At 39.8% G+C, this 24465-nt stretch overlaps 1 long non-coding RNA gene across 4 annotated transcripts; it reads left to right on the forward strand.

Annotated features, from left to right (window-relative positions):
• Positions 1–17997: 17997 nt before the first annotated feature.
• LOC115957292 lies at positions 17998–23296 on the forward strand. 4 transcript variants are annotated; one of them, XR_004084334.1, is made up of 5 exons: positions 17998–18430; positions 19195–19301; positions 19640–19734; positions 21487–22356; positions 22994–23296. It is a non-coding gene; the product is annotated as an uncharacterized LOC115957292 (long non-coding RNA). The 4 variants fall into 4 exon arrangements; XR_004084336.1 differs by lacking the exon at positions 19640–19734 and having other exon boundaries at positions 18024–18430; positions 21487–21544; positions 22289–22852; XR_004084333.1 differs by lacking the exon at positions 19640–19734 and having other exon boundaries at positions 18155–18430; positions 21487–21544; positions 22289–22356.
• Positions 23297–24465: the final 1169 nt, after the last annotated feature.

Raw genomic sequence — 24465 nt, forward strand, 5'->3', positions numbered from 1 at the left:
ATGTGGGAGATGGGGGACAAGATATTACCTATAATTCTGTTCAAAATACGCAATTCATCAGTTAAGCCTGCCACCCAATGAAAAATGTGACCCACAAATTGAGTAAGCATTTGAGAAGTGAATAATTAGGCCTCTTAAAGGAAGGGAAAGGGGCATTCTCAACCCTAGCTAGGTATCCCTAAAGTATCAGACACAACATGAAGATAATTTGATAGTTGTTACCCTGAATGTAGACCCAAAATGAACTGTTTTCAGTATCGCAGTTAAAGTTGTTGGCATAGAATTCAAAAAATGAAATGGGTTGGTGGCTGCAGAAATACAGAGCAAAAGGAAAGCCAAAGTCTAGATGTAAAAATGTGGGGAACACAATTAGACTCCAGCTCATTCAGACAAATGTGATGCTCTAAGACAAATAAAATGAGGGGAAGTTTGGACTTTGTAGTAGTCCCAACACGACTCTATATCCCTAAAGTGATGTCTATCCAAAGGAGGGGAGGATCAAGTGGATTAACGAGATCTTCTAGGTGGCATGGTGAAAACCTGAGACCCATGCAACACAAGGTACAAGAAAATGAATATGGTGCACATGAGATGTGATATGAAAACTCAATGCAAAATACACCTAAAACGTAAGTCTAAGCATGGAATATTCAATGAAACGGCCTAGGCTACCTGAATGGAAGCACATGAAAAGCGTAAAGTGGTTGAGAAACCAACATTGCATCTTTCAGGCATTTTGGCTGGGTTTGGATTCGGCTGAAAAAGTGGTTGAGAAACCAACATTGCATCTTTCAGGCATTTTGGCTGGGTTTGGATTCGGCTGAAACCCACGTTTTCAGTTCTGCGTTTTAGCTTCTTTTTCTTTTTTCTTTTTTTTTTTTTTTTTTTTTTTTTTTTTTTTCCTGCAGGCGTTACTTTTAGGGGACAGCAGCACTGTTGAATACTGTTTATCACTGTTTATAGACTAAAAAAATATTAAAAATGGGTCCCACGGTACTATACACACATTTAAAAATTATTTTGCTGCAGTGTTTTCAGTTTTCAGTTTTCAGTTTTCAGTTTCAACAACAATAAGCTCAATCCAAACAGACCCTTTATCGAACAATTAAAGTGCGCAATTAAATATCCTACTGTCAAGTACAGAAGGTATTTTGATTCTGTCAAATTTTTACACCCAAATGCAATGGGTAGGACTAACTTCCCTTGCACAATCCAAACATTGATATTAAGTGCTAGTTTGGATAGCACTTTTATTTGCTGCGTCTGCGTTTCCTCCTTCCTTTCTTTTTTTTTTTTTTTTTTGCCTTTTCAGCCGCAATGGTTGACCCATTCTCCGGTGAACAGTGTATTTATGTACTGTTCAAGGTCCCATAAACTCCACTTTTTATCAACTTTTTCACTATAAATGGGTCTCATAATACTATTCACACATTTAAAAATTATTTTGCTACAGTGTTTTCAGTTTTTAATTTTCAATTTCAGCAAAATAAGTTCTATCCAAACATACCCTAAATCTCCTAACCCAAGTTTACAACTAATGCCAAATTAATCATTACGCATGCATGAGCTTGGAAACCGTTGATGATGATAAAGGGAGAGAGTGATGGACGGCTGAGATTATTTCCGATTCGCCTCGTACAACTTGTGCCCATGACCCAACGGGTTTGTGCCATCAAGAGTGGGTTGGGAAAAAGAGAGAGGAAAGATAAAAAGGAATAATTAATGAATTAATTAATTAAAAAATAGAATAAGGAAAAGAAATTAAAAAATAATTTAATATATTAATAAAAAATGCTGACCTGGATTTAGAATTACTCAAAACAACGTAGTTTGGTGGTTTTGGGCTGAGGTGATTGTTAAAGGTCAACTCAATTTCGAACGGAGCAAAAAAATTAAGATTGGGGGAAAGCTGCGATAATACAAATTTATATATCAGTTAAAACAAACCTTCACACACATCACATACATACACACATAAATATATATACAAATTAATTTTTTCAGAAAATATTTTTCCCTCTCCCTTATGTATGTGTGTTTGTTTTTAAAAAAAAAAAATTATTTTCCAAATTTTAATGAGTATATAAAAGTCGTGTTATTCTTATATTAGACATGTACAAAAATAAATAATAAAAAAATAATGCAACATCTCATATTAAAATTATGCTTAGTGATGATCTTTCATATAATAAAATTCATTTTTCAACATCTCCATAATGAAATTTTGTAGATTTTCATTTTAATATAAATTACTAAATCGTCTACCTAAGTGAATAAAAAAATTTCAATGGAATTAATAAAGTTTTCAAGTTCAAGAATAATGCAAAACTTTAACATAACATACATCATAATTTACAGTAAAAAATGAAGGTGAGAAAAAAAAAAATATCTTGTCTCTATAACTACTAGACCAGTTGGTCTTTTTTTGTAATTTGTATTTTAAGCATGTAACAAATTAAACCTATAGTTTAAAAGTAACAAATTAAACTTTATAGTTTCAAAATTAATAAATTAAATTCATTTCAAGAAGTAATAAATTTAACCCTCAACTTATATTAAATCTCAAACACAGTAGGTCGAAGTTTAATTTGTTACTCTTGAAACTACATAGTTTAATTTGTTAAATCTCTTAAATTATATGATTTTAAATATAATTTCTCTTTCTTTTAATAGCATCGTTGAAATGATTTAAAATGTGGGTGGCCAACTTCAATTGTTACAAGTTACATTTTTTTAAATGTAAATAATATACATACTATAAAGGAATTTCTTAAAAAGAAAATTTTGGGGGAGGGGGGGCATGTGTGTGGCTCTACTGTTGATTATGAATGAATGGAGCAAATCTAAATAATAAGTAAAATTAAGGAAGTGTATCAAAATTTTGAAACTTTGCTTTGGGGACATAATTAAAATTACCCCAAACCATAAGAATGTAATTTCACTAATTTGTAATTTCCTGAAATTTTTGATTAATTAGAAAAATTTATTTGGAATGTGGGAGAAAAAAGAAAAGTTGTGAACTCAAGTCCCACTAGTTGAATGTTGAAGCTTGAATTTGTCATTATTAAGACATATGTTGAGACTTTTGATGACTTTATCTTTATTGTTTAATGAAGTTGCAATAGTGCTTAATTGAATCTCAAATAAGATCTTTTAACAAATTTGTTTTTACAATATAAAAAATACATTAGAAAATTTAGATGAAAATTTCACAAATAAAAAGGAAATTATAAAAAAAAATAGATAATGAAATAAATAACATAAGAGAAAGATGATAATTCAATAAATATATTAATGTCTAAATATGTAATAAAATTACTGATTATATAAAAATAAATTGATCTTTTCAAAATGAACATTTCACTTAAAACATTTATTAACAATACTTCTTAACATTGTTTCTGCTTAAAAGGGGTTTTTCAAAGAAATAAAATTGATATAATTTTACTTAAGATAAATTATGTCATTGGAAGATTAAGTGATTAATCATAATATCTATTGAAAATAAAAATTAAATTCAAAAACTTAATTAGTAAATTTTTATATAATATTTTGAATATAAAAAATATATAAATTTAGAAAATAAAATAAATATTATTTAATTATTTTTATATAAAAAAAATGCTTAACTTGGAATTGATTTTTTAAATCTCAAATTGAATTAGTGTGGGAGTAACTTTTCTAATCATAGATACTGTAAGGGCGCGATTTGGATCCTAAGCCCAAGAAGTAACAGGATTAGAGCCCAAAGAGTCCAACACAATGAATTTGTAGAGAGTGAGCTAAAAACTAGGCTTCAATGAATTGAACAACACTCACAGTGAATTAAAGATAGTAAGAAAGCAAAGAAAAACAAGCTTTATGCAAAGAAATCCTTCCTCGGCAAAATCTGAGGAGAGTAGTTCTTGAATATATTTCTTCAGACTTGGTTACAATTTCAATTCTTGTTGCTATAGTATTTTCTCCACCGATTTTCAGATCCCCTTCTCCTAGAGGATTTCTTACATTATATAGTCTCTTTCCGCTGATCTTAACCCTCTATTTGTTGATCATGTAGGCCACTACTCGAGTGCTTGTCCCATCAAATGTTTCCCCAAATCCTCTGTGAGTTGCAGCAACCAAGACAGCACTATTCAGGAGTCTTCTCCACATAAACGCGACTAGAGGGTTGGGTAGGGTGCAATAAATGTGGTAGCAACTACCATCCCTTCAGACATGCCAGGACTAACCCCCTCTCTGAAGTCCTTCCACTACAGTGCAACCTCCTCTGGTAATGTGCCATCGACGTGGCCAAGGCTCGCCTCCCTGGCCTTGCCATCCGAGGGTATGGTATTCTCAGAATTGGCTCGGTCCCCTTGGCATTGGACATGACACATGGCACTATTACCTTATTAAGTTTCTGCATCCACAGATACTAGTGTCTTATTTTATTTTGTTTCTCACTTAAAAATACAATCAATATGCTTGGAACTTGGAAGGCAATAATCTTTTTGCTTAAATATACTCAAGTGGGTATTTAGCGATTTTTAAAGGTGTGAAAGGCATTTCGAATTTTAATGAAATGGGTAAACTTGCCTCCTGCCCCTCCACTCTTACTTACAAAAATGATTTTTATGGAAAATAAGGTGTTATCGATATATAGTCAGTCTTTCCATGATTTACTATTATCATCAACTTGAACTCCATCGATAAATGGGGATTGACCAACCTAAATATTCTGAAACCAAGATAGAATAAAAAGTCTTTTGGGTTCAAGAAATTATGGCGCACCAACCATAGAAATTTCCAACAGTAATAATCTTTACGCTAATTTCTTCTCAAAGATCATTGAATACAATGGTGGCTCTAGGATTTTTTTCTAGAGAGGTCAGTAAGAAGATAGATCTTAGGTAAAATTTGAATCTTATGGTCTAAATGGTTTTCTTATTACAAATTTGTCTATAGTACATTCTAGTAATAGAATAAAAAATAAACTATAGGTTTATTTGACATTTTTCTTAATATAATGAACATGTTAATTGTTGTTGTTAAGTGAATTTTAATTATTACTGCTTAAATACTTTTTTTTATTAGCTTATGATGATTACATGTTTACATTGTACCATCAACGTAAGATTTATATTATAAATAATTATACTACACACATTTGCAAAAACTATATAATATTGTACACATTTGTTTAGAAACAATGTAAATATTACAATGATAGTACAATGTAAACTATGAATTTTTCATTAGTTTATTTAAAATTTATTAAGATCTAAATGGGCTTTTTAAAAAAAATTTAGATGAAAACAAAAAAAAAAAAAAAAAAAAAAAAAAAAAAAAAAAAATTTACTTTGTTGTTGGGCTAACTATTTCTCCCAGATTTTAGATAAAATTGGATTGTTGTTAGGCATTTTTTTATTTAAAAAGATCAAAATATTGTTAAGATGATCATAATTAAACTTATTTCAAGTAGGTTTTAAAAAAATTTAGAGTTAGAGTGTTCAAATTTTTATTTAAGAAGTCAAATAAAGAAATATATATTGTAGTTGCACGATTTTCCTGGCCCAAATTCGATTGATCAGGCCCTGGCCCAAAGCGCAACCCACAATAAATATTTGTAGAGGATGGGTCAAAGAACTTGGTCTCAGTGAGTCTATTCGGTCTGATACATGGACAACATTGTTGCAGAAAATAAAAACACCAGAATGAATCTCTCACGTATAAGTTTATTTCTTTAGTTCCTCATACAGAATTTTTCGTCCCCTTCTCTAAGGGACTCCACTACATTATATAGTTCCCTTCTCTCATTTCAACCCTACACTTGTTGACCATCTAAGCACCTACTTGAGTGGCTGTCCCATCAGACGCCTTCATCTCTTCCCATGTGAGTTGCAGAGGCCAAGGCAGTACTGTTCAGGGGTCATTTCCTCATTAATGCGGCCAAGAGGGTGGTTGGGGCGCAATTAATGTGGTGGTAGCTCTCCATGGGATATTTTGGATTTTATTCATTTTATATGTTGGGAGGATGAATTGAAGTGGCTGGGGAGAGTTCCTCATCTGGGCTTCGTGATGTCCGAGGAGGAGTTACTCCTCGGACAGGTTTCCTTGGCGTTTATTGGGATTGAGTAATGCTTCATACGTGGTTTCTCTTCGGACAGGACGCTCCTCGGACGGGCCTGAATTTGGAATAGCCCATTATTTCTGGGCCGGGCCCCACATTAGCCCCTCAAAACTCCGGTTTCTATCTCCCTCCGAGGAGGAAAAAACGGGGTTTTGATATTTAGGAGAGGGTGGAAATAAGGAGAGCGTATGGCGCGCGTGCGAACCGTTACTTTTTGACGCGCTACAATTTACGAGGCGCGGCCATTAACTTCTGGAGGCGTTATGTTCCCTCATCCAACAGTGTGGCGTAGATCGAACGGCCATCGTTTTTTCTCGTATTTTTAGGCAGGAGTGATTTTTTCTCTCTCCTCCTGGCTATTTAAGACATCAGAGGGGTTCAGTTCCTTCTTTTTATCTGCGTTTCATAAACCTTAGAGGCTTCCAGAGAACTCCATCGAACCCCAGAGATACACGAACACTTGCATCCGTTACGCCATCGTAGCCGTTTTTGTGAAGCGTTTCGTCCACGAGAGATTCCCAGGCGCCTCATTGAACGTTTTGTGAAGGTACCAGTACATTTCGTTCATCTTGCTGTTTCAATTTCCTCCTCGGACTCTACTTTTTTTTTCTGAGTCTTTACTTTTGTTCCCCGGTTCAGTCCAGATGGGTAGATTTGAGAAATTAGTAAACACCCCCGCCGCTATGGAGGCCTTTAGGGCTAAATATCACATTCCCCCGGGGGTTGGGCTGCGGTACTGTCCTCTTGAAGGAATATTGACAGATAGGCGTGAGGGAGAAGTCGTTATCCCCATGATTGCTTTCATAGAGGGAGGGATGACACTTCCCATGCGTAGGATTACAAGGGAGTACTTGTTCAATCATAGGTTGACGTCGTACCAGTGTGCCCCGAATATGTTCAAGATACTAGGCTGTGTAGATGTCTTAAACGAGCGGATGAATCTAGGCCTTACTTGGCACGATGTGGCTTATCTGTACGAATGTCATCGCCTCGGGGATGAGGGGTATTATCTTAAATCCCGGAACGAGGACGTTAGATTGATCTCTTGTCTCCCAATATCCAATAAGACAGTGAAGAATGATTTCCTTATTGCTTCTGGGGAGTGGTTCGACGGTATTCATTGTCCAACTCGGGCAGGAAACCCAGGTGCGGCGTCTCTAGGATCGGTCCCTTTTGGGATAGGATTTAGCATTGAGGGGTTACATTTTTTGCTTTCTTTATAATTGGAAGATTTCGTGGACTAATTCCCTTTTCCTTGATTGTTTGCAGATAAAATTCACGTCGCCCCTCGGCTAAACTTTGTGAACGTGCCAGCGCTGAACTACCTTCTTAGGTCGGAGATCTACGTTTCCGAGGACGGGCAGTTGCGTGCTGCCCATCTGGTTCTGGGCTATCAACCTCTAAGCAGCTCTTTCCAGGCTATCGGTCACGCCATAAGGGCTGGTAGTCCGAGGTTGGCTAGGATTGACGTGTCCAGGGACGGGCTCCTAGCTGAACACGATCTGCCACCAGTTGTGTTGCCCGGTATTAGAGATCCCTACTTGGCAGAGCAGATACCTCCGCCAAACGAGCCTGGTGCTGCCGTTCAGGTTGAAGAGGAAGCTGAATCATCTCGTCTTTCCCTTGAGGCAAAGATAGACGAGTTTTATTTTGAGGAGGAAGTTCAACAGACCCCCCTGGTGGAATTTTCTGATCCCGAAGGAGAGCGGGACCGACATTCTGCAGTTGGTGTTCCTTCCATCGTTATCTGCTCGGACGATACTTCGGACGAGGAGATAGAGCCCATGGCCGAAAAAGGAAAAACTCTAAAGGAGCTGATGGCCTCCCGAGGGAAAGGCCGGTCGTCGAAAGGACAGTCATCAAAAGGGCAGTCCCCGAAGGCACCAACTCCACCACAGGGCAAAACCCTCCCTCCTGTGGCCCCTACGGACACCTCGGACCTTGGCCTTAAGGTTAATCCAGACCTAAAGAAGAAAAGGCCGGCCGACACTCCTGAGGAGGGCGAGGTGGTTGCCCAGCCGACCAAGCAGCAAAAAACCACTCGCGCGCCAAGGAGCAGAAGGGGCAACTCCTCGGAGAGTCGGGACGAGGAGAATCTTGCAGAGGTACGCGCTGCCCCGCGTGTATAGGGCCCCAGGTTGGAGCTGGATGGGGTGGCCATCCCCTACAATGCTTCGATCCGGGAGTACAACCGAGGCCGGGCGGGATACGTGGCCGAGGCCTTAGAGCAGCCCCTACTCCTTCCTCGGGATATGGAGGCTTATAGGCAGTTCTCTCAGCCCGAGATTTTCCTATCCCTTAAAAGGGATCTCGCGATGGTAAGTAATCCTTTTACTATTTCATTGATTTATTTGGCCTTGTTAGATTAAAGCAATCTTGCTTCGCTTGTAGATTACTCAGCAGGTATTCGTGGCTGAGGAATTTTGCCGCGGTAACAGTAGTCGGGCTGAGGTCGAGATCCAGGCGCGGGCGGAGGTGGAGAAAACCTTGGGGTCCTTCCAGCACGATTATGCTGAACTCACGGACAAGTTCAAGGAGTCGGAGAACCGGCGCAAATCTGCGAACGCTGGTTTGAAGACTGCTGAGGCCCAGGCGGAGGACCAACGCAAGGAGCTGTTCGCGACCCAGATCAACCTCGCCACCGAGAAACAAGCAGTGCAGGACCTCAAGACTGCTCTGCAAAAGGTCGAGGATGAGCTGCGGCGGGTCAAAGAGGAGGCCCAGCTGATCCGGGAGGCCACAGAGGCTGAGAAGAATGCCGCTCGCCAGCTCGGGGCTGAAGAGACAGAGGCGAGGCTATCCGAGGAGATCCCCGAGGTATGCCGGGAATATTGCGGCATCTCATGGTCTCGTGCCCTTGATGCTGCAGGAGTTCCTGCTGACTCGGCGCTGAGATTGCCTGAGAGCATTTTCTATCCTAAGGAGATCCGAGAACATCCTGATGATGTCCAAGCGGCCTCTGAGCAGGATCCGGTGGTGCCTGACGCTGCATCTGCGCCTGATATGGCGAAAGATCATGTCACGGACTCTTCCATAGAGGTTCCTTCCCCTCAGCCCGAGTCAAAAGAAGATCCTCCTGCCCAGGCTTAGCTCTTTTAGGCTTCTTTTTTTTTTGTGAGAGTCGTCCTATTTTTTCTTTATTCTTTTGTAAGGACCTCTTTTTCTAATGTACTCGGAATACTAATATGAAATATTCGCTTTGCTTACTACGGATGTATGCCAGTAACGCTTTTTTTTTTCTTTAAACATTTGCAACGATGTAAATACAGGTAAATGGTTAAAACGAAGGGGGTTTCTGGGTTGCGTTGGTGCCCGACTGTGCGAACGCCTTAAAATGGTTTCCTTTAAGTAATAGTCCCCCAATCTATCATAAGTAATAATTTCCCTAAGACTGTAGTCCGTGGAGCCATGCAGGACTAGGTTCTGTTTAAAACTTATGAGTAATAATTTCCCCCAAGTCTGTGGTCCGAAGAGCCATGCAAGACTTGGGTTCTTTTTAAAACTATGAATAGTTTCCTTAAGTATTAATTTCCCCTTAGTCTGTGGTCCGTGGAGCCATGCAGGACTAGGTTCTGTTTAAAACTTATATGAGTAATAATTTCCCCCAAGTCTGTGGTCCGAGGAGCCATGCAGGACTTGGGTTCTGTTAAAACTACGAATAGTTGCCTTAAGTATTAATTTCCCCTTAGTCTGTGGTTCGTGGAGCCATGCAGGACTAGGTTCTGTTTAAAATTTATATGAGTAATAATTTCCCCCAAGTCTGTGGTCCGAGGAGCCATGCAGGACTTGGGTTCTGTTTAAAACTACGAATAGTTGCCTTAAGTATTAATTTCCCCTTAGTCTGTGGTCCGTGGAGCCATGCAGGACTAGGTTCTGTTTAAAACTTATATGAGTAATAATTTCCCCCAAGTCTGTGGTCCGAGGAGCCATGCAGGACTTGGGTTCTGTTTAAAACTACGAATAGTTGCCTTAAGTATTAATTTCCCCTTAGTCTGTGGTCCGTGGAGCCATGCAGGACTAGGTTCTGTTTAAAACTTATATGAGTAATAATTTCCCCCAAGTCTGTGGTCCGAGGAGCCATGCAGGACTTGGGTTCTGTTTAAAACTACGAATAGTTGCCTTAAGTATTAATTTCCCCTTAGTCTGTGGTCCGTGGAGCCATGCAGGACTAGGTTCTGTTTAAAACTTACGAGTAATAATTTCCCCCAAGTCTGTGGTCCGAGGAGCCATGCAGGACTTGGGTTCTGTTTAAAACTACGAATAGTTGCCTTAAGTATTAATTTCCCCTTAGTCTGTGGTCCGTGGAGCCACGCAGGACTAGGTTCTGTTTAAAACTTACGAGTAATAATTTCCCCCAAGTCTGTGGTCCGAGGAGCCATGCAGGACTTGGGTTCTGTTTAAAACTACGAATAGTTGCCTTAAGTATTAATTTCCCCTTAGTCTGTGGTCCGTGGAGCCACGCAGGACTAGGTTCTGTTTAAAACTTACGAGTAATAATTTCCCCCAAGTCTGTGGTCCGAGGAGCCATGCAGGACTTGGGTTCTGTTTAAAACTAGGAATAGTTGTCAGTAGCCCAGCAAGCAGCGGATAATCATGAGAGAAAACGTATGCTAAGCCATTCTCATTAATAATAATATCTTCTGAGGTTATTTACATTCTATGGTCGAGGTACAGCTTTTTCATCTAAATCTTCTAAGTAGTAGGCGCCTATTCCGGCCACGGATGTGACACGGTATGGTCCCTCCCAATTGGGCCCCAACTTGCCCCAAGAGGGGTTCTTTGCGCTGCCAAGAATCTTCCTCATTACGAGATCACCTAGCCCCAGAGGCCGTGGTTTGACGTTAGCATCATACCCTTGTCTCAACTTCTGGTGATAATAGGCCACGTGAATCATCGCTTTTTCCCTTCTTTCTTTGGCTAGGTCCAGACTCCGTTCCAATAACTCGTCGTTATCGCTTGGGGTAAACGATCTAGACCTCAGTGTGGGAAAGTTGTTCTCAATCGGGAGCACGGCCTCAGCCCCGTAAGTCATCGAGAAGGGGGTCTCACCGGTCGATCGTCGCGGCGTCGTCCGATAAGTCCATAAGACATGGGGGAGTTCTTCTACCCATCTCCCCTTTACCTCGTCCAACCTCTTCTTCAGTCCGTTCACTATGACCTTGTTCACGGCTTCGACCTGTCCATTTCCCTGAGGGTAGGCGGGGGTGGAATATCGGTTGATGATTCCAAACTCGCGGCAATACTCCCTAAAGTTTTTACTGTCGAACTGCAGACCATTGTCGGAAATGAGTGTACGCGGAGTCCCGAAGCGGGTGATGATATTCTTCCAGATGAATTTTTGGGCGTCCACGTCCCTAATGTTGGCCAATGGTTCAGCCTCCACCCATTTAGTGAAGTAGTCCGTTCCGACTATTATGTATCGCTTGTTCCCTGCGGCCTTGGGGAAGGGTCCAACTAGATCAAGGCCCCATTGTGCGAACGGCCATGGACCCGAGAGGGGGTTGAGAACTCCTCCGGGTTGGTGGATATTCGGGGCGAATCTTTGGCACTGATCGCACTTCTTAGCGTATTCTTGGGCCTCTCTCTGCATGTTCGGCCACCAATACCCTTGGGTAAGTGCCCTGTGCGCCAGTGATCTCCCTCCGGTATGACTTCCACAAATCCCCTCGTGTAACTCCTCAAGTAGAGATTCGGATTCTTCTGGGTGTACGCAGAGTAGGTACGGTCCAGAATAGGAGCGCCGATATAGTTTGTGGTCCTCTAACAGCCAAAACCGAGGAGCATTCATTCGTATCTTCTCGGCTTCCAATTTTTCTTCCGGCAAGACGTCGTTTTGAAGGAAGTTCTTTATGGGATCCATCCAGCTGTGACTCTTTCTGATCTGATGGACTCTGGCAGGGCCTCTGTTGATGGGACTTGCCTGGGCTAGATCTTCAACCAGGATTACTCGCGGCAGATTATGTGCCGAGGACGTGGCGAGAGTGGCCAGCGAGTCCGCATGGGTGTTGACACTCCTGGAAATGTGTGTCAGATTGAAGGACTCAAAATTCGTCTGCAGCCGCTTGACTTGTCCCAGATACTCTTGCATCCTAGTATCTCGGGCTTCCAGCTTACCCATCACCTGTCCGACTACCAGTCTGGAGTCCGAGAACGCTTCTATTATTCTTCCGCCCAACCTTTGAACCATCGTCATCCCTTGAAGTAAGGCTTCGTATTCGGCTTCATTGTTCGTAGCCGAGAATCCGAGCCTTAATGATTTTTCAATGGCAGCACCGTCCGGGGATATTAAAACTATCCCAACTCCTGACCCTCTCTGGTTGGCTGCGCCATCTACGTAGACCTTCCAATGCGTGTTCCTCCCTGTTGAAATCGCACCAACCGACTTTCCATCCGTGTCCCTCTTCTCGGTTATTGTTTCTATGGAGGGCTCAGCAAACTCCGCTACCAAGTCTGCGAGGACCTGTCCTTTGATGGAGGATCTGGGCATATATTTTATATCAAAGGCTCCCAAGAGCGCACTCCACATGGCGATTCTTCCTGTATAGTCAGCGCTTCGAAGCACTGCTCGGAGGGGAAGCTGGGTCAGAACGATGACCGTGTGCGCCTGAAAGTAATGAGGAAGTTTTCGGGTTGCATGCACTATTGCCAGAATTGCCTTTTCTAAAGGTAGGTATCGCACCTCGGCCTCATGTAGTGATTTGCTCACATAGTACACCGGTCGCTGCACCCCATTATCATCCCGTATCAGTACCAGGCTTACAGCGTGGGGAGCTACGGCGATGTAGGCAAACAGCACCTCATCTGCCTCAGGGCTAGACATGATGGGTGGTCGGGACAGGTAGTCTTTAAGTTGCTGGAAAGCCTGAACGCAATCCTCCGACCATGCAAACTCTTTCCACTTGTTTATCAGGAGGTAGAAAGGCCGACATCGATCCGCCGATCTCGATATGAACCGGTTCAATGCCGCAATCATACCAGTGAGCTTCTGTACTTCCTTCGGATTCCGAGGAGCCTGTAGGCTGTTAATGGCTTTGATTTGATCGGGACTTACTTCTATTCCCCTGTGGGTGACCATATACCCTAGGAATTTCCCAGACCCGACCCCGAATGAACATTTGGAGGCATTCAGCCGCAACCGGTGCTCCCTTAATATGGTGAAGATTGTTCCGAGGTCCTTCACGTGCTCGGACGCCCTTCTACTCTTGACGACCATATCGTCTATATAAACCTCAATGATCTTGCCCAGTTGTGGTTCAAACATCCGAGTCATCATTCTTTGGTAGGTTGAGCCTGCGTTCTTTAGCCCAAACGGCATCACCTTGTAATGATAGTTTCCGATGGGTGTCATGAAAGCCGTTTTCTCTTGGTCCTCTAGCGCAAGGGGTATCTGATGATAGCCTTGGAAGGCGTCCAGGAAGCTCATTCGAAGGTGCCCCACGGTTGCATCCACCAATCGATCAATTCGGGGTAGGGGGAATGGGTCCTTTGGGCATGCCTTGTTCAGGTCCGTGAAGTCTATGCAGACCCTCCATTTCCCTATCTTCTTCTTTACCACCACAGTGTTTGCCAGCCACTCTGGGTAAAAGACCTCTTTGATAGCCCCCGCTCTTTTTAGCTTTGCCACTTCGTCTTTTACAGCACTAGCATGTTCCTTTGAAGGGCGTCGGGGTGGCTGCTTCTTCGGAGTGGAAGAGGGGTTGACGTTCAGGTGGTGACAAATAAGGCTAGGATCGATGCCCGGGGCGTCGTAGGCGTCCCATGCGAACACGTTGACATTTTCTCTAAGAAATCTGACCAGTTCCTCCTTTTCTTGAGAGGGCAATTCCGAGCCGACCAGAAAGAACTTCTCCGGGTCGTCGTTGACAGCGATTTTATCTAAACTTTCACACCCTATCTCCTCGGCCAGTCCGTCGTCTTGCTCTGCCGAGGCGGCTGATTGCTATAAACTTTCAGAGGCCGAGGACTTGGCATAGGGCCGATGTAAGACGGCGGCCACCATACACTGCCTGGATACGGCCTGATCTCCTCGGATCTCTTCCACCTGTCCTTTGGATGGGTATTTCACCTTCTGATGAAGTGTGGAGGTCACGGCTTCCAGGGCGTGGATCCATGGCCTGACGACTATCGCGGTGTAGGGTGAGTAAGCGTCGACGACGATAAAATTCACCTCCACCACCTCTGCCCCAGTCTGTACAGGTAGTCGGATTTGTCCTTTTGGCGTAACCATTCTTCCCTCGAAGCTAAGAAGGGGGGAGTCATAAACTGCCAAATCTTCTGGCTTCAGGTTCAGCCCCTTGTATAGATCAGGGTACATTATCTCTACTGCACTTCCCGAATCCACCAACACCCTTTTCACGTCAAAGCCCCCAATCCTCAGAGTGACCACCAAGGCATCATCGTGAGGTTGAATAGTTCCTCTCTTATCCTCATCCGAGAACCCCAGTATCAAAGAGCTTCCCTTTTTTGACCTTTTGTGTTCCCTCTGCCTGCTCCCGGAGGGGAGCCGATCAACAGCTAACACCCTGGGGATGGGTGGTCCCGTTCTTCCTGGTGCAGCGAGGATGACATGTATCGTCCCGGTGGGTGGTCTTAAGGTCACGTCCTTTCGAGGCTCTTGTGTTGCTTGGCTGGTGTGGCCACTCGACGGGTGCAGCAGGTGACGTAACTTTCCTTCTCGGACCAACTGATCCAGATGATTCCACAGATTCCTGCAGTCCTCAGTAGTGTGCCCATGGTCTTGATGATAGTGGCAGTACAGGTTCTGGTTACGTTTGGAAGGTTCTCCAGCCATCTTTCCCGGCCACCTGAAATAGGGCTCATCTCTTACTTTCTCCAGTACCTGTTGTACGGGCTCTCTGAATATGGCATTCACTGTTTGCGGGTTACTCTGCCCAGCCTGTCGCGAAAAATCTCTCCTCCGCTGACCATGGTTGTGCCGTTTCGACCTGAAATCATTTGCTTTGGGGTGGATAACCTTCTCCTTCCCCCTCCCTTGCAGCTGATCTTCCTCCACTCTTTTATACTTGTCTATCCTATCCCTCAACTAATCAACATTGGCAATCGGTTTACCAGTGAGGGATTTCCTTAAGCCATGGTCGGTGGGGAGGCCGCTTTTGAATGTGCTGATAGCGACAGCATCGTGGTTATCATCCAGGTCATTATATACTTCCCAGTATCTATCGGAGTATGCTTTCAAAGTCTCTCCCTCGTGCATGGACAAGGACAATAGCGAACCGAGGGGCCTGGGGACTCTGGTGTTGGTGATAAAGCGAGAGCAGAAATCCCGAGTGAGCTGCTTGTAAGAGCTTACGGAATTTGTCTTCAGGCCGTTGAACCACCTCATCGCCATAGATCCCAGGCTGGACGGGAAGATTTTGCACATAAGGGCCTCATTTTGCGAGTGGATCACCATCTTTTGGTTAAATTGACTCACATGCTCTACCGGGTCTGATCGGCCGCTATAGATGGCGAATGTTGGTTGGTTGAACCGTCGAGGCAGCTCAGCCCCTTCAATTCTATACGTGAAGGGGGACCTTGAAACCTGATCCAACACCTTCTTCATGGCGTCGTTTCCCGAACCCTTACTAGATGTGCTCTCATACTTCCGCACAGGGCGTGGTTCCCTTTCGTAGGTAAAGGTTTCACTTGGGGGGGTCCTTGACCTCCGTCGGTAACTCACATCCTCCGCATTAGAGGACTTGTCTGAGTCTGAAGGAGATCGCCTTCGCTGTGCTCGTCGTAGCTTCCTCTTCAGTTCATCTATCTCTCGCTACATGGCTTGGTGACTATTTCGCTTCTGGGACACATGACTACCTATCTGAGTGTGACTCTGGCTTGTCCGAAGAGTATGCACACTTCCCTCACGATTTCCCCTGTGGCCCGGGTTGACGAGGTTATTTTGCCTCTGGGACTCGGCGGGTTGTGTCTGTTGGGAGTTAGCCTGGTGAGGATTCTCCTGGTGCGGACCTAGTTCTGCCATGCTTGACCGTTGTGCTAGCTGATGCTCTAGTTCTTCCCACAGACGGCGCCAATTGTAGTTGCACGATTTTCCTGGCCCAAATTCGATTGATCAGGCCCTGGCCCAAAGCGCAACCCACAATAAATATTTGTAGAGGATGGGTCAAAGAACTTGGTCTCAGTGAGTCTATTCGGTCTAATACATGGACAACATTGTTGCAGAAAATAAAAACACCAGAATGGATCTCTCACGTATAAGTTTATTTCTTTAGTTCCTCATACAGAATTTTTCGTCCTCTTCTCTAAGGGACTCCACTACATTATATAGTTCCCTTCTCTCATCTCAACCCTACACTTGTTGACCATCTAAGCACCTACTTGAGTGGCTGTCCCATCAGACGCCTTCATCTCTCCCCATGTGAGTTGCAGAGGCCAAGGCGGTACTGTTCAGGGGTTATTTCCTCATTAATGCGGCCAAGAGGGTGGTTGGGGCGCAATTAATGTGGTGGTAGCTCTCCATGGGATATTTTGGATTTTATTCATTTTATATGTTGGGAGGATGAACTGAAGTGGCTGGGGAGAGTTCCTCGTCTGGGCTTCGTGATGTCCGAGGAGGAGTTACTCCTCGGACAGGTTTCCTTGGCGTTTATTGGGATTGAGTAATGCTTCATACGTGGTTTCTCTTCGGACAGGACGCTCCTCGGACGGGCCTGAATTTGGAATAGCCCATTATTTCTGGGCCGGGCCCCACATATATATTATATTTTAAAAAAAAAAATTGCTAGCTCAGGGGTTCATTTGAACCCCCTGAACTATAAATGGCACCGCCCATGATTGAATAAGAAGGCTTATAAGCAAGTTTCAGAGTCAAGTTTGAAATTTGCTTATAAGAATGTAATGTGCAATTTCTTGAAATTTTAGATTAGAATGAATTATTTGGAATGTGTTACAAAAAGGAAAAGTTGTGAACTCAAGTCCCACAAGTTGAATGTTGAGACTTTTTAGGACATGTTGAGACTTTTTGTGATTTTATTGTTTAATGAAGTTGCAATAGTGCTTAACAAATTTGTTTTTATAATATGAAAATATATTATAAAATTTAGATGAAATTAAAAAAAAAGGTTAGATAATGAAATAAATAACATAAGAGAAAGATAATAATTCAATAAATATGGTGATGGTATAAATATATAATACATTTTGATTATATAAAAATTGTTTTATCTTTTCAAAATGAACATTTCACTTAAAACATTTACTAACAATACTTGTTACCATTTTTTGGGATTTTTTAAATTAAAACTGATAAAATCTTATTTAAGATAAATTATGGCTAGATTAAGTGATTAATCATATTATCAATTGAAAATATAATGAAAGAAAATTTTTAATACAATACTTAATTAGTAATTTTGTATATAATATTTTGAATAAAAATATAAAAATTTAGAAAATAATTTAATTTTATATAAAAAAAGACTTAACTTAGAGTTGATTGTTAAATCTCAAATTATATTGAACCAGTGTGGGAGTAACTTTTCTAATCATAGATACTAAAGTGTCCTATTTAATTTTCTCTCTCTCTTAAAAATACAATCAATATGCTTGGAATGCAGTATTCATTTTGCTTACATATACCCGAGTGGGTATTTAGCGATTTTTTAAAGGTGTGAAAGGCATTTTGAATTTTAATGAACTTGGTAAACTTGCCTCCACTGTCACTTAAAGAATTTTTTTTTTTTTTTTTTGGACAAAAATGATTGGTGTGGAAAATAAGGTGTCATCGATAGCCAGTCTTTCTATGATTTATTTTTATCATCAACTTGAACTTTATCAGTAAATGGCACTACAACAAACTCTAGTTATTTCAACCCTCTTTTATCGAGGGTTTACTAAAATCTGTGGATACAACCTACAAATACAAATGCGGTAGGATATACTACTTAACTTTATTTCAAAAATTATTTAGACCCTCAAAATAAATTAAAACACCCTTGAAATAGGTGTGACAAAAAAAAACGCGCCAGTTTTTTCAGCCCACAACCCTTGATAAAAAATTACAAAATTTTCATCCCTTGAAAAAAGTCCACAACAAAATTTTCATCCCTTGAAAAAGCCCAACAAAATTTAAAAACATAGCCCAAACGTAACCAACAAACAGAGCTCTTATCACTCTTTCATTGATAGCCTGAAACTGAGAAATCTCACAGAGCGTGTGGAGATCTCATAGAGCTCGACGATCATGGAGATCTCATCGAGCTCGACGATCATCGATTAGGTACGATCGCACAGCTCCGATTAGGTATGATCTCGGTTTTGTGACTCTTCCTCTCTCTTGGCGTTGTGTTTCTCAGCTCCGGTTAGGTACGAATCACAAACCCTAATTTCGTCTTGATTTTTTTGTTTTTTTGGTTTACCCACACTTTTTCATTGATTTCCCCATGATTTTCGTTTCACATTTCTCAGAAAACTGAGCTTATCATCGATTTCCCTATTTCGATTTCTAATTGTTCGACCTTTGCAATTTCATTATTCGATTTCAAATCATAATCTCTGTTTCCTTTACAGTTTTCGTACAAATATTGATTGAGTTTTTTTAGACACTCTCTAAGACTTGATTTATTATGTTTGTGTATTCAAATTTAGTTTTCTTTCTCTCCGTGTGTGTGTGTTTATTTCAATCTGCATCGCCCAACTTGTTGGCTTTGGTGGTGAGTGTTGACTTTGAACTGTATGGATCTACTGGTATCATTGTTAGCTATTGGGAATTTGTGTTTAGTAGTAGAGGAATATTAGTAGTGCTTAAAGCTTACTTGTGTTTATAGTGAAATAGTAGTATTTTAACAATTCCAGAGTGGAGTTACCCTAAAACTTTGGAGACTCAGAGAACCTTAATTTGTAATTTACTATTTTAAACATTGTGTTTGGGATGATGGGTTTATTGGAATGCTATCAGTTTTATTTTTTATGGTAATTTGGAATGGACACAGGTTTTTGTTTAGATAACAGAATGGTTGAGGCAAATTGAGTTTTATTTCTTGTTTATTTTTTTTTCCAGTGCTTTGGTTCATATTTTATGGTTGAAAAGGATGGGCTCCAATAGAATTATAAATATATCTGTTTGATAGGCTATTCGGACGCTGATCTCAAAGGGTGCTAAATTTGGTTCCAATCCTGTTCTTTCAACCTGCCTCTGCATTTTCTTCCCAAACGTGATTTTAAATATAGCAAAAAGGTAACAATTCTCCTTTATTTATTTATTTTGGGTTAAGTAAAATGTGCAACAGCAAAGCTATATAAATAGTATGCCTTTTTATCAATTTTATTTATATTAACCATCTTGTTTTTGTCTAGTTTCCAAATTTCTTAGAATTTTGGCCCTGTTTCTGAATCATGGTGTTTGAATTTAACAATTTAGCATGGTGTTTGAATTTGTGTTGTTACTGTCACTAGTTTTTTTTTTCTTTTTAAGAAACAATCATGCACACACAAGAGAGGAATAATGAAATTATTGTTGCTTAGTTTTGTTATATATAGAATTTTTGTTTGATGAATTATGTGTTAACAATTTAGCATGGTGTTTGACCGGGTTTTAAGAGAAGCAAATGGTGCAGCCCACTGCTTAGGAACTGCTTAGCAACAGTAGATATCAGATTTCCTTTATCAAGGTAGGGAGTGAAAACATATTAGCGGATGCTAGGACAATGAATGAGATAAAGAAGAAGGATGTGCTGGCTTATGATGTAATATAAAATGAGGCTTATGGTGTACAGTATTTCAAATCTTTGTCTGATGCCGGACAGTTAGGATAAGGCTGGCTTCATTACTTAGTATGGTGCATACTGTAATTACTTCTTTGATTAGGATCTCAATGTTTTGGGATTCCACTGCTTTTACTTCTTTGATTATTTTATACGGCCTCATATTCTCCTAAACCCCATTCTGAGCTATTACCTCAACTAATTGCTCTTACTGTACATTTTGAGGTTATAATGAGTGAATATAGAGAAACTACAATAGGGCTTCGGCCTAGGATAGAGAATTTGGCAATGAACATTTTCATATTGAAATGTTTGAGCACATTTTTGTTTTGGTCATAAATTTAACCTTCAAAGTTTTCTTCCACAGGACCATTGAATAAACACTATTATCACAAAAATGGTGATCAAGAATGAAATTGTTAAGCTTTAAATTTTGGAATATGTAATAGTGCAGTGTGATTATTCTTGTAAATCAGAGTTCAAGCAATACAAATATATTTTCAAAGAAGGGTTACTTAGTCTTAATTGCTTTACCAAACAGAGAAACAGAGGATGCTTGCTTTAGAGATAGCCTTAGAGATAGCCTTGTGGGTGCTGGTTTTCTATATGTCTCAGATCAGATTTCTCTAGCATGTTAGTCTATTAGCCAGTGGTGTATATCAAAATACTTGGTAGACATCCAAGGAGTAATTCAAGAACTTTCAACAAGATTTATATTTCTAGGAAGTATTCTTTGTAAATTTCATGTTCAATGTGAACATTGTGTGGGTTGGTCGGATCTTCTTGGCTGGAAATTCAAGATTTATTGAGGATGAAGATGATATGTCAGGATTTTTAATGTTGGACCCTTAACAAATGAAAGTCTTCTATGTTCTAAGTTCCCAACAGTATCAAACTCCACATTCACTCAATTTGTGGTAATCAACAAAAAGCCTTGAGTTCGTAGTAATCATAATATGGAGCAGAACCCTCAAACTGATTAGTACAAATGCAAAACAAAGCTTCTCACTATGGCTGAACTGCCTCCAGCTTTCAACCATATTCACCTTCATCATGTGAAATCCAACAAAGATCAGGAACATATCCATTTTCTTTGATTGTGGACAACAAAGAATTTAAATTTGCATAAATTTTGTCTGATTGAAGGTGTGACATGTCTCCAGCAGTAAAATAGTGGACCTGACTGCTAACAACAATCCAACTAATTCCTGGAGGCTTATTTAAACCCTTCTCTTTGAGCCATGTTCTTATTTGTCTACTTCCAACCAATGTCCTGCCGCAGCATAGATGTTAGATAGCAAAACATAATTCCCTGGATTCATAGGTTCTAATTCAACGAGTTTTTCAAAAATGTTTTCAGCTAGCTTAGTGCTGTAATTAAGCCTCTTTCTGGGGTTTTGGGAGAAAAGGTGGGCAAATTGGGGGGGAACAGGAAGTCTCTTTCTTTTTTATGCCTGGCTGTCTGTCAGTGTCTATTACTTATTAAGCCATTTTCTGATTGTCAACACTCTTAACTCCCAAACTCAATTCCGAAAAGCGAAAACCAACCCCCTTTGATCAATTATTATTATTATTATTAGGCCTTCTCTTCTCCTCAAAATTATTATTAAGACTACACACAGTACAGATCTCCTTTAATTTTTGGGGTCTGGATTTCAGGTCTTTCCGATTTTCCTCTGCCTCGCTCAGATCCATATCCATATCCAAAAGAAAAAAGGTCAGTCACTACACTCACTTTTCGTCATCTCATCCATATAGCTACTGTGCTTTTGCTGCCTATGAAAATTTTAATAATACCCAACCCAGCTATGCTCTATCAATTATCATAACAAGTAGCTGAAATTATAATTGTTTAGATGCTATTGATGTAAAATTTGAGGACATGACATGCTTTGTTCATCTTCTAGATCAAAGTCATTAATGCGCTAGTGATAGAAACTGAGTTGAGGGAACATAAATAGATAGAGAAATACATACTTGAGCACAAATTTTTCTATCCAATGTATATATTGCTTTTATCATAATCTAGAGGCCTAGGGAGAAATTATGGAATGCTAGACCCTAACATTACAGTTTGTTAGAAATTATGGAATGCCTGACTTTATACATTAAACTAGTTGATACTTTTTATTAGATTGTTTCTGGTTCCTCTTGTATCATATCCTTAGAGCTTAAGATCATCAAGTACTTTGAAATATAATGTCCACTGGATTTATATAATGTCTCAAACTCTACATGTGATAACCTGTGAAAAGTGTGACAGAAAGAGGAATGACTAACCTGTGATAACCTTTGTGTGGGGTTGTGAACCTGAAAGTTTCCTGCTCTTTTTGTACTTAAACACAAGTCAATTTTCACTGTAAATTAAACATTTTCTTCTTTCTCCATGTTACTACAATAGTATTTTATCTTATAATTCAATATTTTGTGAATATTCTCTAAGCTCTATCTGTTTGGGCAGCAACTTACAAGCTAATGAGCAACGTGACATGCCCCATTCTTGAGTTTACTTGTGTTTCATCTGCAAAGGTTGTATTCCAATTTCTCTCTTAATGTGTTTTTTCCCGAACTTCTTTATTAGTGTGTTTCATACAAAAATACCTGCACATGCTACATGTTGTTCTCCCTTTTGAAAGCTTCCGTGAAATATTGTTCCAACTGAATTTGTTTCCTCATTGTACTAAGTGATATTAATAAGAAAGTAGAACCAATATGTAGTCACCTAATAGACAATGATTAAATTTCATAACCTAAACTTGCATTTTACAGATTTTTGATTTATAGAAATAACTCAAGGAAAACTTTGAGCTCTTGCTATTTGAAAGAATATAGCTTTCGTCTCCACTTTTCAAATTTTATGCACTTGATCTATAATAATTTTCTTGGTAGTGTGAGAATATAGTTAATGGGTTAGTCTAAAAGCTACTATGGATCAGTTCATTATTGCTTTTATCATTACAAATTTTAGTTGCTCTGTTGAGTTGTATCACCTCACAATCAGCCCAATCTAGTAGTGATCACTAAGGTATGAAGATCATCTCAAGCTAGTCATTGTTTTAGTACTATTGGATAAATTTGGAATGACTTGTTGAGCTATTGGTACTAGTTTGCTATGTGATATTCTGTTCCTTTAGTCTGATTTTTAATTTTCATTTTTTTTTTTCAGGTGGCTTTGCTGTTAATTTGGGTTGCTGATATAAGGAAACATGTGAAGAATTTAGAATTTGGGAAGAGACATGTATATAAAGCTGTGCATGTAACCGATTTTTATTTCCTTTCATCAACTTTGGCCTTATATAGGATGTATTAGGATTTGTTCCGTTCACCTACTACCATGATAGATTGTGCAAAGAACCTTGTTTTTACAATTTAAAACTCTTGCCCCTGTTGACTATTGAATTAGATCATATAAATATTGATCGGGTTAATTTGACTTTTGGTATCATATAAATTCATACAATTATGAATTTTTGTGTATGTGTATGTATATATATATGTTTGTGCATGATTGTGGTTTTTTTTTTTATTAAATAAAATAAAATCTTGTTTTGAGGGTCAAGAGACCCCTTAAATAACTTTATTTATCAAGGGTTGTAGATATAATTTTTTTAAACCTTGGTAAAAGGTTATTTAAGGGTTTCTTGACCCTCAAAATAAGATTAGAGCACTTATTTTAAGGGTCACGAAGGCCGTTAAAATTTCTTTTTCGACAGTATATATTTCGAAGGTTCTCAAGGGTCAATTAGACTCTTAAAATAATTTTTTTCAACGGTTTTTAATACTTTTTTTAAGGGTTTTGACCCTTGAAAAAAGTCAAATTTGTTGTAGTGTGGGAACTAGCCAACGTAGATGTTTTGAAACCAAAATAGAATCAAAAAGTCTTTTGGGTTCAAGAAATCATGGTGTACCAACCACAGAAGTTTCCCACAGCAATAATCTTTGTGCAAATTTCTTTTCAAACATCACCGAATAAGAAAACTTTTAAGCAAGTTTCAGAGTCAAGTCTTAATGGGGAACTCCTTAAAAGTTTGGTCCATATCAAAATGATGGTTCGTAGCAAAACCAACAATAAATAATATATCAAAATGATAGTGGCTTTTTTGCTCAGTAATTCACGTAAAGACGACGGCAAATAAAAACATAAAAAGAAAAAGAAATTACAATCATTTGAATTTAGTTTTCCATCTCATTACCAAGCACGTCTTCTAGTTAGTATTGACATGCGTTTGTTGCTTTTTTTTCTTTTTCTTTTTGAATGGCAGCAAGATTATGGGGTGTTGGGACACAGATAGATCTCCTAGACTCTTGAAGGATTATCAATGATTTAATTCTTGTACTGCCTGTTTGTCTTTGTTTTTCTTCTTCCATTTTTGAGTGTCCTTTGTATACTTTCTTCTGTACTTTGGCTTCAGCATTTTTCTTTTAATTTTGATAGAACTTTTACTTACTGATGTTAAAAATAAAAAATAAAAATAAGAAAAAAAATCTTACAACATTTATCAACAGTACTTCTTATCGTTGTTTATGCATTAATAGGAGATAACCAGCCTGTAATTATGGCGCACCAACCTTAGAAGTCTCCAAGTCAGGAGATAACCAGCCTGTAATTTGTATCTAATCCAGTTATTTTATTACAAC

The sequence above is a fragment of the Quercus lobata genome, chromosome 8 (genome assembly GCF_001633185.2).
Source record: "Quercus lobata isolate SW786 chromosome 8, ValleyOak3.0 Primary Assembly, whole genome shotgun sequence".
Lineage (NCBI taxonomy): Eukaryota > Viridiplantae > Streptophyta > Magnoliopsida > Fagales > Fagaceae > Quercus > Quercus lobata.